Source organism: Vigna umbellata, chromosome 5 (genome assembly GCF_029865625.1).
Source record: "Vigna umbellata cultivar VRB3 chromosome 5, Vumbellata_1.0, whole genome shotgun sequence".
In the NCBI taxonomy this organism is placed as follows: domain Eukaryota; kingdom Viridiplantae; phylum Streptophyta; class Magnoliopsida; order Fabales; family Fabaceae; genus Vigna; species Vigna umbellata.
Genome location: NC_142169.1, coordinates 52,830,639 through 52,841,671, shown reverse-complemented (window position 1 = coordinate 52,841,671; position 11,033 = coordinate 52,830,639). Strand labels below are relative to the sequence as shown.

Below are 11,033 nucleotides of genomic sequence, written 5' to 3'. Positions count from 1 at the left end.
TATAAGATCTTAAGGATGATGTTCCTCAAAGTTTTGGGCTTTCGTGGGACGAGGATCATCGAAGACTCAAATTTTTAGGGACTGAAGATATTTAAATTAACATCATTTCTAATCTAAGTTTTAAGATAATTAGTTTGTGTCTTTTGAATAGCAAATTTTAGTGGCATTTAAAAATGGCTTCTGAATAGCAAATTTCGTTGTTGATGATGGATCATCAGATGCAAGAAACGGGTCATGCAACAATTCTTTTGCCGAAGGCCTCTTTTCTACAGGTAGCAAGCATTTTCCAATAAACCTTTGTGCTTCCAATTCATCAAACCTAAAAAACGCCATTGGTAGTTTTCCCTGAAATATGAAATATTCTTTCTAAATAAAACAACCAGCTATACATATCTCTAGAAACTTAGACCAGAATTCGAAGTTACCTATGTCACTTTCTTGTAGATTTGGGCTGTATTAGAACATTCACTATATGGATATTCCTATGTAAGCATTTCCAACACACACATGCCAAATGAGTACACATCAGCAAGTTCATTGTATTCTTCTTCGTACAACTTTGGTGCCATGAACTCAGGGGTACCTAGCATGAAAGGGGAAAATTTTAATTGACAATGACAAATTATAGTATCTGCTCTATGTGAAACAGTCTTTAGAGAAAAAGTGAATACCTATGACACTGTACTGATTGGGATCCACGAAGAATTGCAGCAAGTCCCAGGTCACCAATTTTTACTTGTCCAAGATGACCATTAACAAATATGTTATCACATTTAAGGTCCCTGTGGATAACTGGTGGATCATGGCCATGTAGATAAACAAGACCTTGTAGGATTTGGCGAGCCCAATTTTTTGTAGCTTGTATGCTAGTAATAATCTCCTACGGTCAACATACTGTTCCAAGCAACCAGAGATCCCAATCCAAGAACAAAACAAACCACCATGGCTTGGAACTTTCCCTGCTCGAAACAAATTAATCCAACCATTATAGGTAAGCATAGCAATAATGGCGGATGCATACCAAGAAAATATCATAGTAACAATAATATACCTCTAACCTTCTTGGTGCTTCATTGCCATTAGAAAGACTCATCGCTCCAAGAATCTGCTAGAACCAAGTTTTTCATCTCCCATAATTGATAAAACAAAACAACCGACAACAACAATTGAATAATACCATAATCTTTTTCATCTCCCATAAATGTCGTCGGGGAAATTGAGGTTGTTGGTGGGGGTGTTGGGGTTGTTGGCGGTGGTGGTGGTGGTGTCGGTGTGGGGTTTGTTGGGGCCTTTTTCCATGGAATCCATGGATTTGAAGTGAACCCAGGAGGAGGGTGAAGCGGTGGTGGAGTTGTTGTTAAGACGAGGGAGAGAGAGGGAGCGGACGCGTTATCGGTTGCAGAGTTTTTCCTTTTTGTGGCGGTACTGGACGACGGTTTTGGCAATGGGGGAAGCGTTGGGCACTGGGCAGTGACGACATCGGCGACTTCTTGCCAGTGGGTGACTTTGAGGTTGGTGCGGTCGAGGGAGTACCACTTGTCGCGGTAAGCATCGATGAGGGCGGAGGTTTCCTCCGGGGTCCAACATGGCAGGGGGAGACGGCGGGAGAAGGTGGAGGGAGGGGCGGCGAGAGTGAGGGGGAGGCCGTAAAATGCTTAGTGAAGTGGGGGGTTTTGGGGTTTAAAAAAGCCCCTGAAGTATGTTTCAACAAAAATGAGGTGAAGTGTAAAAATGACCAGGATTAGCCTTGAGGCTTAAAAAAAAGTGATAGCTCTAAGTAACTTGTTCTATTGACATGAGTGCAATTGGCTATAAGTAACTTGTTCTGTTGACATGAGTGCAATTGGCTACTATTGTCTTACATTAAGTGATTAGGATTTAGTCTCAAAAGGAGAAACAATTCATTTGATATGATACTTAGTTGTCCTAATAGGAATGTGTTGGGTCGAACACTCACGACAAAAATGTATAACTTGTAAATAGAGTACAAGTTTTTCATTTGAGTGTATGGTATACAATATGAACCAAACAGTTAACTCTCATGGCCGGTCCATCAACTTAGGGCCGCTCGGTCCATCCACTACAATAACAAATGGTCAATCAGGTCAAAAGATTTTATTGATGTTTGGCCATAATTGGTTCAGCGTTTAAGTTATTATTGAGCCTATTGTACATCCATTATGATAAAATTAGTATTTAGTTATGCCAAAAGTTGATACTAATAATTAGTGTCGGCTTTGCATTGCAATATATTCGATGCTAAATTCATGGAAGTTAAGTTGTTCGGCATCGACTTTTAAGATTTACTTTAGCTAGTGTAGGTTTGACCGAGTCTAATGTATCATTAGTTTTTAAATTTATTTTTAATTTAAGCAGTTTAGACGCCAAGACATTTTTTATCTTTTTAGTATTGTTTCTGTATGAATTTGTGTAGCATTGAGAGATATACCTTTCCGACGTAGCCTTCTTGTCAAAACACCTGCTCCACTCACTTCAACTCCAAGTCGGGGGAGGTACCTACAAAAAATACTTCGTTGCTTAAGTTAGGCGTTGCTCAATGAGCTTTTTTTTCACAATTGAGTATTTGGAATTCAGTATAACGTATCTACCTTTGTGGCTTAACCTTGTATTTATTAGTTATTTTATGGACCTAAAAATTATCACATGTCCAATAAAATGAACATACCTTTAAATCTGGTCTTGTTATTCGTAAACAGCTTCCTTATCAGTTATCAATATCTTTAATTAATATTTTGACTGTTCTGTTATTATTCTCAGATATTATTTGTCCACTGGTCCAATAATATTTTGCACACTGGCCCAACTATGGCCTAATCGTTAATAACTTAAACATTGGGCCCAACATGGACACCTTTAAGCGCTGGTCCAACATTAATTTGGTTGACCATCATTGTCGTAGGGTGGACTGATCGATCATGATAATCGTTCGGTTCATGCTATATACAAGTATTATTTTATTTTGCGCCAACTTGACTAAGGCTAAAAATAACCATTTTGTGAGAATAATCCAAATCTAAGTATATTAAATAAAACTAAAAAATTTAAACATTATATAAGAAAAAAAGAGACATAATTTTATGATCTCAAAGTTTTAGTTTAAGAGTAATTATCAATCCTTTATGTAGGTTAAATTAATGTCAAATATATATAATATCTTCTTAATGACTCTCTCGAACAAAAAAAATACCCATCAAACTTTTAATAAAATTTACGAGGAAATTTATTAATGTAAAGAAAATGAGTGTGATAATATTTTTATAAGAAGTTAGAGAAAAAAATATGAGTGTAGAGATTTTTTATCATTTTATATTAAAATAATATATGGTTTATATTAATACAATCGAGGATCACACATAAATTCAAAATATAAACTTAGTCCATGCTTACTTAAATAAATTTGGATTTAGATTAAAACAATCTACGGTTGGTATTCCATACGAGGAACTTGCTAATTTAGAATATATAAATTAGTGTTGTTTAAGCCAACACTAACTTAAATAAGTAAAATATTAAAAATAAATAAGGTTACTGTCTACTAAGTCAGTGATAACCTGATTTATTTTAATATTTTTTTATTAGTATCTAGATACTAACTTAAATAAATATAAATACTAAAAATAAATAATCTATTTCAAGATCTGTTGAACTTGTTGGTTTACTCTTCGAACTGGAGGTTGAGCATCCGATCTCAATCACATATTGCATGAGCCATTTCATTTGTTCGAGCTCGTGATTTGCAAACAATTTGATAGTTGATCATCTAAGTTATAATTGACGGTCTAGAATGTGATTGACCTGACAGTCCTACAATATAGTAGGTAACTGATCAAATTAGAGTAAGGAAAACAAACGAACAAATAGAATAGAAAAGCAATCAATATGGATTAGACAACTAAGATGGTACAAGATTTAAGTGTAATCTTTGTCCTACAAGAACCATACGAATTAGAGTTCTTTCTTGATAGACTTGTTAAAATGAATGTGGAATCAAATTTCTCACATTACACCTCCGGTTTGATGGAGCAAATTTTTATCTCTAGTTTGTAAAAATTGAGGCTTATCATGAGCCTTTAGATGTTTAGGGGAGTCATGGAAGAGAATTGCGAAGTACTTTCACTGTCATACAATCCCACCATGGAAAATCATGTCTCTTTACTTGCATTTCAACAATCATCTTCACCAAGATCCTGAAAAAAAAGAAAATTGGAATTATTTGAAGAAAGAATACACAGGAAATTGAAAGAATTTAATAAGCTATGCAAGTTTGATGATGGAATTTGAACTCTAACGAATGAAAAAAACTGAAAAAAAAAAATTAGAGTACTTCAATAGATTTTTGAGCATTGCTTACAAAGTAAGATTTACTTTATTAAAAGTTTTTGTTTCAAAAGTTACCAGGAAAAATTATTCTAACAAGAGAAAGATGAAACAGTTATAACTACTCTAGAGAATACAAAGATTATTGTCCAAAAATATGGAACCACATTTATATGTCTTCACCAATTCATTCTAAATTGCACCTTAACTTTTTGAGAAAGAAAACAAATACTTGCAACTATGAATAAAAGAAGAGTGGATATGTGGCGCAATGGTAGCGTGTCTGACTTCAGTTAAGCAGGCTGCGTGTTTTTTATGTTTTTTCTTAGCAATAAGTTCTACGATGGATTCTATATAAAAAAAAACATGTTTTTTTTTCATAAGTCATTAATAAATTAGTTATTTTCACGTTTTATTAGTCATTATAAGTATAAAAAAGGTTATGGTAATTAATATTAGGCTTAATTGTTTACTTATCCTTATGCTAAGTGAGTTTTTTCACTTTAGTACCCAGTTTTAAAAATGCATATATTGAGTCTCAAATTGTAAAAATTGTATAAATGAAGTCTCCTCCGTTAAATTGGCTTAAACAGAGTTAACTCCGTGCTGACGTGGCTATAAAATCTGACTTTTTTTTCTTCTCTCTTGTCTTTCTTTCTGCAACGTTCAACTTTTTCTCTTTCTATATTAATTATTTTCATAATTTTCATAAACGAACATTTTTTTTTTCTTTTTCTCTTTTTGTAGTTTGGTGGTGGCGAGGGAGAAGTGGTCCTGGGCGGTGGTGATGAGGATGTAGAAGTGGAGGAGGAGGAATAGGGAGAGGATGGGAATGGAGAGAGGTGTGTTGTGGGAAGTGGATCGGCATAAGCCACCACCGCAACCTAGCACCACCATTGATCATCTTCACCACCATCAACACAGACCTGCAATCAGAAAAACCCTAATCGCGAAGCCACTATGAAGTCGTCACGCTCATCTTCTTCACCAAAAACCTCTATAGCTTCGCGTAACCAGGACACCACCGACCCACCCCCTTCTCCATCATTCTCGCGCAACAACCTCCATTGTGAAACCTTCACCAACCTAAATTGCAGCATTGTTCAAGCCAGATGCACCACCCCCAATCTTCTGTGCGAACTAGATGCACCATCAAAGGCGCGCGCCTCGCACCTGCAAGAAGAGAAACCAAACAATCCAGATCCAAAATCACACAACCATAAAAAACACGAATCATTTCCAAAGCAGGGAAAGCAAGTCACGCCCTCATGACAGCCCAGGAAAAACCCGTTCTCCCTTTTAACTTTGATCCAAGGATTAAAGGGTTTGTTTTTGCTATTTTGTTATTTATTGTTGTGAAATCTGGTGATGGGTTTTAATGTTGAGAAATTTCATTGAGTATGACGAAGCTATGATCTCCATAGTGATGGAGTTGTTCTTTCAGGTTCTAATGCCCTTACAAAGATAAAAGACTCAGGTAGTGAAGCGTAACAACAGTAATTAGATGGTGAGAAAGGAGATGATTAGACTTGACCATGGCGTGAAGTAAACGAGTAGTGTTAAGGGACTTTGGGTGCTGATGATGGAAGTGATTGAGTCAAAAGTAATGTGTAGTTTATGGAGGGTCTGCATTTTGATTTAGCAGGGATTGCAATATGGGCATGGGTATTGGAATTGAAAAATTATGATGAATTGGTTGAATTAATGGCTGGGGTTGAATGTTTCAGGAAGGCTCTTTGGATGATAAAGATACGAAGGAGAATCAAAGAAACCTTGATTGGGGAGAGAAAAAGCGAGAGAGAGAGAAAAATATGGCAGCAACAGTAAAGGAAAAAGAAAAAAAGTACATCCAGGTTAGCACGGACTTAACTCCATTTATGCTAATTTAACGGAGGGGATTTTATTTATACAATTTTTACAACTTTAGGACTTAATAGATTCATTTTTAAAATTGGGTACCAAACAGAAATTCACCTCTTAACATGGGGACAAAGTAAGCATTTAAGCCTTAATATTACTGTTAAGGAGTCATAATTAGTGAGTTAGGGTTTGTGGTTAGTTAAGATTTGGAGTTTTTCTATTTGTCCTCTTTCTCTCTGTTTTGCATAACCCTATATAAATAAGAGTTTCTTTTTTTTTCTCTTGCAACACATACAAATAACAATACACAGATTACATGAGTTTTTCAGTGTTTCCTTACTTGTTTCGATCTTCTTTTGCTCCCATGTTCTTCTCCTTGGTCACTGCCATGAGTGCTTTCTTTGGTCCGACTTTCTCTCTTCGATACCATCTTTAATATGGTATAAGAGCAGGTTTGTTGTTTTGCCTTTTTTGCGCCCAAGTTCTTTGAATCCTGTAGTGCCTAACCCATCTTTCTTTCATCCATGGTATTATGGAGCACATGAACCATTCCATAAACCCTTCTAGCCCCTTCTACCTGCATCCTGGGGAAAATCTGGGCCTCACTTTCATCTCTCAAGTTCTAAATGAAACCAATTATGCTTCCTAGAGCAGAAACATGAGAAAAGTTCTTCTCTCCAAGAACAAGATCAAATTTCATAGATGGGGGAATCAAGAAACCTCAAAGAAATGACCCCCTACTCGATACTTAAGAAAGATATAACATGATGGTCCTATCTTAGATTAATAGAACTTTTTCTTCACAAATTGCAGAAAGTGTCATATATGTGAAAAATGCTAAAGATCTATGGTATGAACTAAAATAAAGGTTCTCAAAAGGTGATTATTTCAAGATTTATGACTTACTTCAAGATATTCACTTCCTCAAACTGGGAGAAAGGAGTGTAAGTCAGTTCTTTACTGATTTAAAGATCCTATGGGAAAAAATTGAGTCTTTTAGACCCATACCATGATGTTTGTTTCCTAAAAGACCTAAATGATACTTATAACACTATGAGAACACAAATCCTATTAATGGAGCATCTTCTCAACATTAATCGCGTCTTCTCCCTCATTATGCAAGAAGAAAGGCAAGAAAAACAAGATTATGGCTAACATTAATTGTTGACAAACAGAATCACTAGAAACCATAACAAACTTGGAGGCTTAACGGACGTGGTTTTGGATCTCGCGGTCAAGGTAGAGGGAGAGGAAGAAATCCCAACTTAGAAAACAATGCTCCTACTGTCAAAAGATATGAATGTTAATCTAAACATGGTTACCCACCATGGTACAAGAAGAGTCAAAACAACAATAGTAAAGAAAGAGGAGGATAAAGTGACTGGAACTCTACCAATGTTTGGAAGAGTGACTTTGCCCCTATACAAACGCATCCCACCCAACAAACAAAAATTAATATTGCCGTAAGCTCTTTTACTCTAGGACAAATTCAAAACTTACTAAAGATGATAAAACGCATTGATAACTCTTCACATAACATCAATTAGATATAGAGGAACACAACAAAAGATAGACAAGGTATGTTTCCTTGGATTATAGACACAGGGTCCACTGATCATGTGATCCATGAGAAAAAAACACTTTGTCACCTTCCATAAGATCAAGCCTATATCTATTAAATTGTCAAATAGTTCCATTGTCACTACCAAACATGCATGAATAATTCAATCTTTGAAAGATTTTACTATCTTTAATGTATTATACATTCCTGATTTTTCTTTCAACCTAATATTTGTCCAAAGTTTAACTAAGGACATAAACCACACCCTAATTTTTTCTTCTAAGATGTGTCAAATACAGGACAAGTTATATTTAGGGGTAGGCAAAGTATATTGCACTGCACTATACTATAAAAATTTGCAGTTAACTATAAAATAGTTCTCCTAAACTAAACTGAACTAAAAGTAGTTCGGGTGAACTGAACTGCACTGGTTTTTAGTCCACTCATAGTACAATGCAGTTCAGTAAACTAATTTTTAGTTTCATCCATTCGTCCATTCTACTTCTTTCTTACCTACCAAATCGACTTTTAGTGTATATCTTTGTTTCCCAGAACAGAATTGTTTTAGTGTGCATAAATATCTCATCCTTGGATGCCGAGCTTTTCAAGTAAAAGTTGAACAGGATGATTAGGACGAGATGGATTTACAGGAAATGGAAGAAGCAAGAAAAGCTTATATGGCTGTTGTTGCTATTACCAAGGAAAGACAAGACGAGGAATCTATTGGCAAGAAAAGCATATTATTAGTGTTCAATATCTATTATCACTTGCTACCACCGCCTCCAATAACCTATCACTTTCAACGTAAAAGTATTAAGATTGATATGGACAAACAGAAAACTCAGATAGTTAAAAAGACACATATTTTACCTTTATGTTATAAACTTGGACAAGAAACATAGAAATAAAATAATGGAAAATACAAAGACGAAAGAAGAGAGTATTATAAAAGTTGTAATAAAAAAAATATTATAAAGCAATGAAATTATGCAACAGAAGATATGATAAATGATTAGATCCGAGAAAGCAAGAACTTTAGCAATGATTAAGGGAAGAGTGCCTTGTATTTGATTAAGTTGAATGGTGTGTGAGATCTGCTCGAACACCTGTGGCTTCAAGGGTTTTCAATTTAGGGTGAAATTCTCAGTTAGGAAAAAACTGTGGTTCACAGTTAACTGCACTTAAATTGTGTAAAGTTCAGTTTGTTTTAAATGAACTGTAGAATAACTTAATTAGTTTTAGTTAAAATAAGTTTAGTTTTTTTAAGTATAATATAATTCAGTTAATTGTAGTTTTAGAACAGTTTGGTGAATTATGCCCAGCCCTAGTTATATTGAAGATGATTGGATGTGCTAAAGTCTACAAGGGCCTCTATTACTTGCAATCTTTTCCCATCTCTAACCAAGAGTTTATTCCTAAATATGTTTTCTCTTATGAACGTATAGATGTAAATTTGTAGCATTATAAACTAGGTCACCTTGGACACAAAATTATAGAACATGTATGCAAAAAATTACTTATGTACTAACACCTTCTAATAATGATTGTGATATATGTCATTATGTTAAACAACACAAATTGTCTTTCCCTAAAAGTTATTATCTGTCCAAGAATTGCTTTGAAATAATACAATGTGATATGTGGGGTCCTATCTTCATTGCTTCTGTTTATGGTCATAAATACTTTCTTACTATATTTGATACAGTAAACATACTTAGACTTTACTAATGCATAATAAAGGTCACAATAGAGATTTATTGCAGAATTTTATTATAAAAATTAAAAACAAGTTTGATAAAAACTATTAAAATCATTTAGGAATGACAATGGACCTAAGTTTAACAATATTGATTTGTATGATTCTTATGGTATTCAGCACCAAAGAAATTGTGTTGAAACTCCTTAACAAAACTCTCTTGTGGAGCGTAAACACTAGTACATATTGAACATAACCTGTCACCTGCTTTTTCAATCTAATATTCTTAATGCTTATATCTCTTATATTGTCTCTCATGCCATATATTTGATAAATAGGGTTCCTTCCCTTGTCCTTAATGGGAGAGCTTCCTATGATCTATTGTATGACACTCCTTCGACTTTTACAATTTAACAATCTTTGGTTGCTTATGCTTTGCTTCAACTTGAGAAAATAACATAAATAAACTAGATCCTAGAGCTATAAAAGGCATTTTTCTTGGTTATAAAAATGGTGTGAAATGTTACATTATGCTTGCATCAACACTAGGGATATCTTTATAAGTAGGAATATTATCTTTTATGAAAATATTTTCCCATACAAAAGCCAGCAAAACAATAAGTAGGATTGCATACATTAAGTTAATCAATCCTCATCTAAATCCTTATGTGTAAAAAAATGGTCTGAAAACTCCTTATCCTATCTTTGACATTTTATCTGAGAAACACTTACAACCTGGCTATAACTATCAGTAATGAACCTAGTTCCTATGATGAAGTCAAAATTAATCTTAATTGGGCAGATGCTATGCAAAAAGATATCAAAGCCTTAAAGGACAATGGTACCTGATATTTAATCCAACTTCCTCGTGGAAAAACTTCCATTGGTTGTAGATGGGTATACAAAATCAAACACAAGGTAGATGGTACCATAGAAAGGTATAAAACCCGCTTAATGGCGAAAGGTTATATCTAACAAGAAGGAATATACTTTCTAAACACTTTTTCTCTTGTTGTCAAGCTCACCACTATGAGATTACTGCTTGCCCTTATTGCCTCAAAGAATTGGTTTCAACACCAACTTGATGTAGACAATGCCTTTCTACATGGGAAACTAAATGAAGAAGTCTACATAGAGCCACCACCTGGTCTAAATGTTCAGGAGAAGGGACATGTTTGCAGACTAACTAAGTCTTTATATGGTCTAAAACAAGCCAATAGACAATGGTTTGAGAAATTATTTACTTTCCTTATATATGCTAATTACACTTAATCTAAATCTCACCATTATCTCTTTATTAGGAAAATATCAACAGATTTCACAACCCTACTTGTGTATGTAGATGACATTATTTTGGCAGGAAATTCTATGATAAAGATTAATCACATAAAGGTTCTCCTACACCATTAATTTCAAATCAAGAATCTAAGATAGATCAAATACTTTATGGGCTTTGATGTGGCTACATCTAAGAAGGGTATCCATCTTTATCAAAGGAAATACACTCTGGATATTCTTAAAGAAACAAGAATGCTAGGAAGCAAGTCATGCTCTACTCCTTTTCTTAGTAACACAAAT

The 11,033-nt window shown here is 34.6% G+C and overlaps 1 long non-coding RNA gene across 1 annotated transcript; it reads right to left on the bottom strand.

Annotated features, from left to right (window-relative positions):
• LOC148198595 (uncharacterized) lies at positions 1-952 on the bottom strand. The gene is made up of 3 exons (XR_015786711.1): positions 672-952; positions 426-583; positions 1-345 (listed from the first exon to the last, which is right to left on the bottom strand). It is a non-coding gene; the product is annotated as an uncharacterized LOC148198595 (long non-coding RNA).
• Between the last annotated feature and the right edge of the window lie 10,081 nt (positions 953-11,033).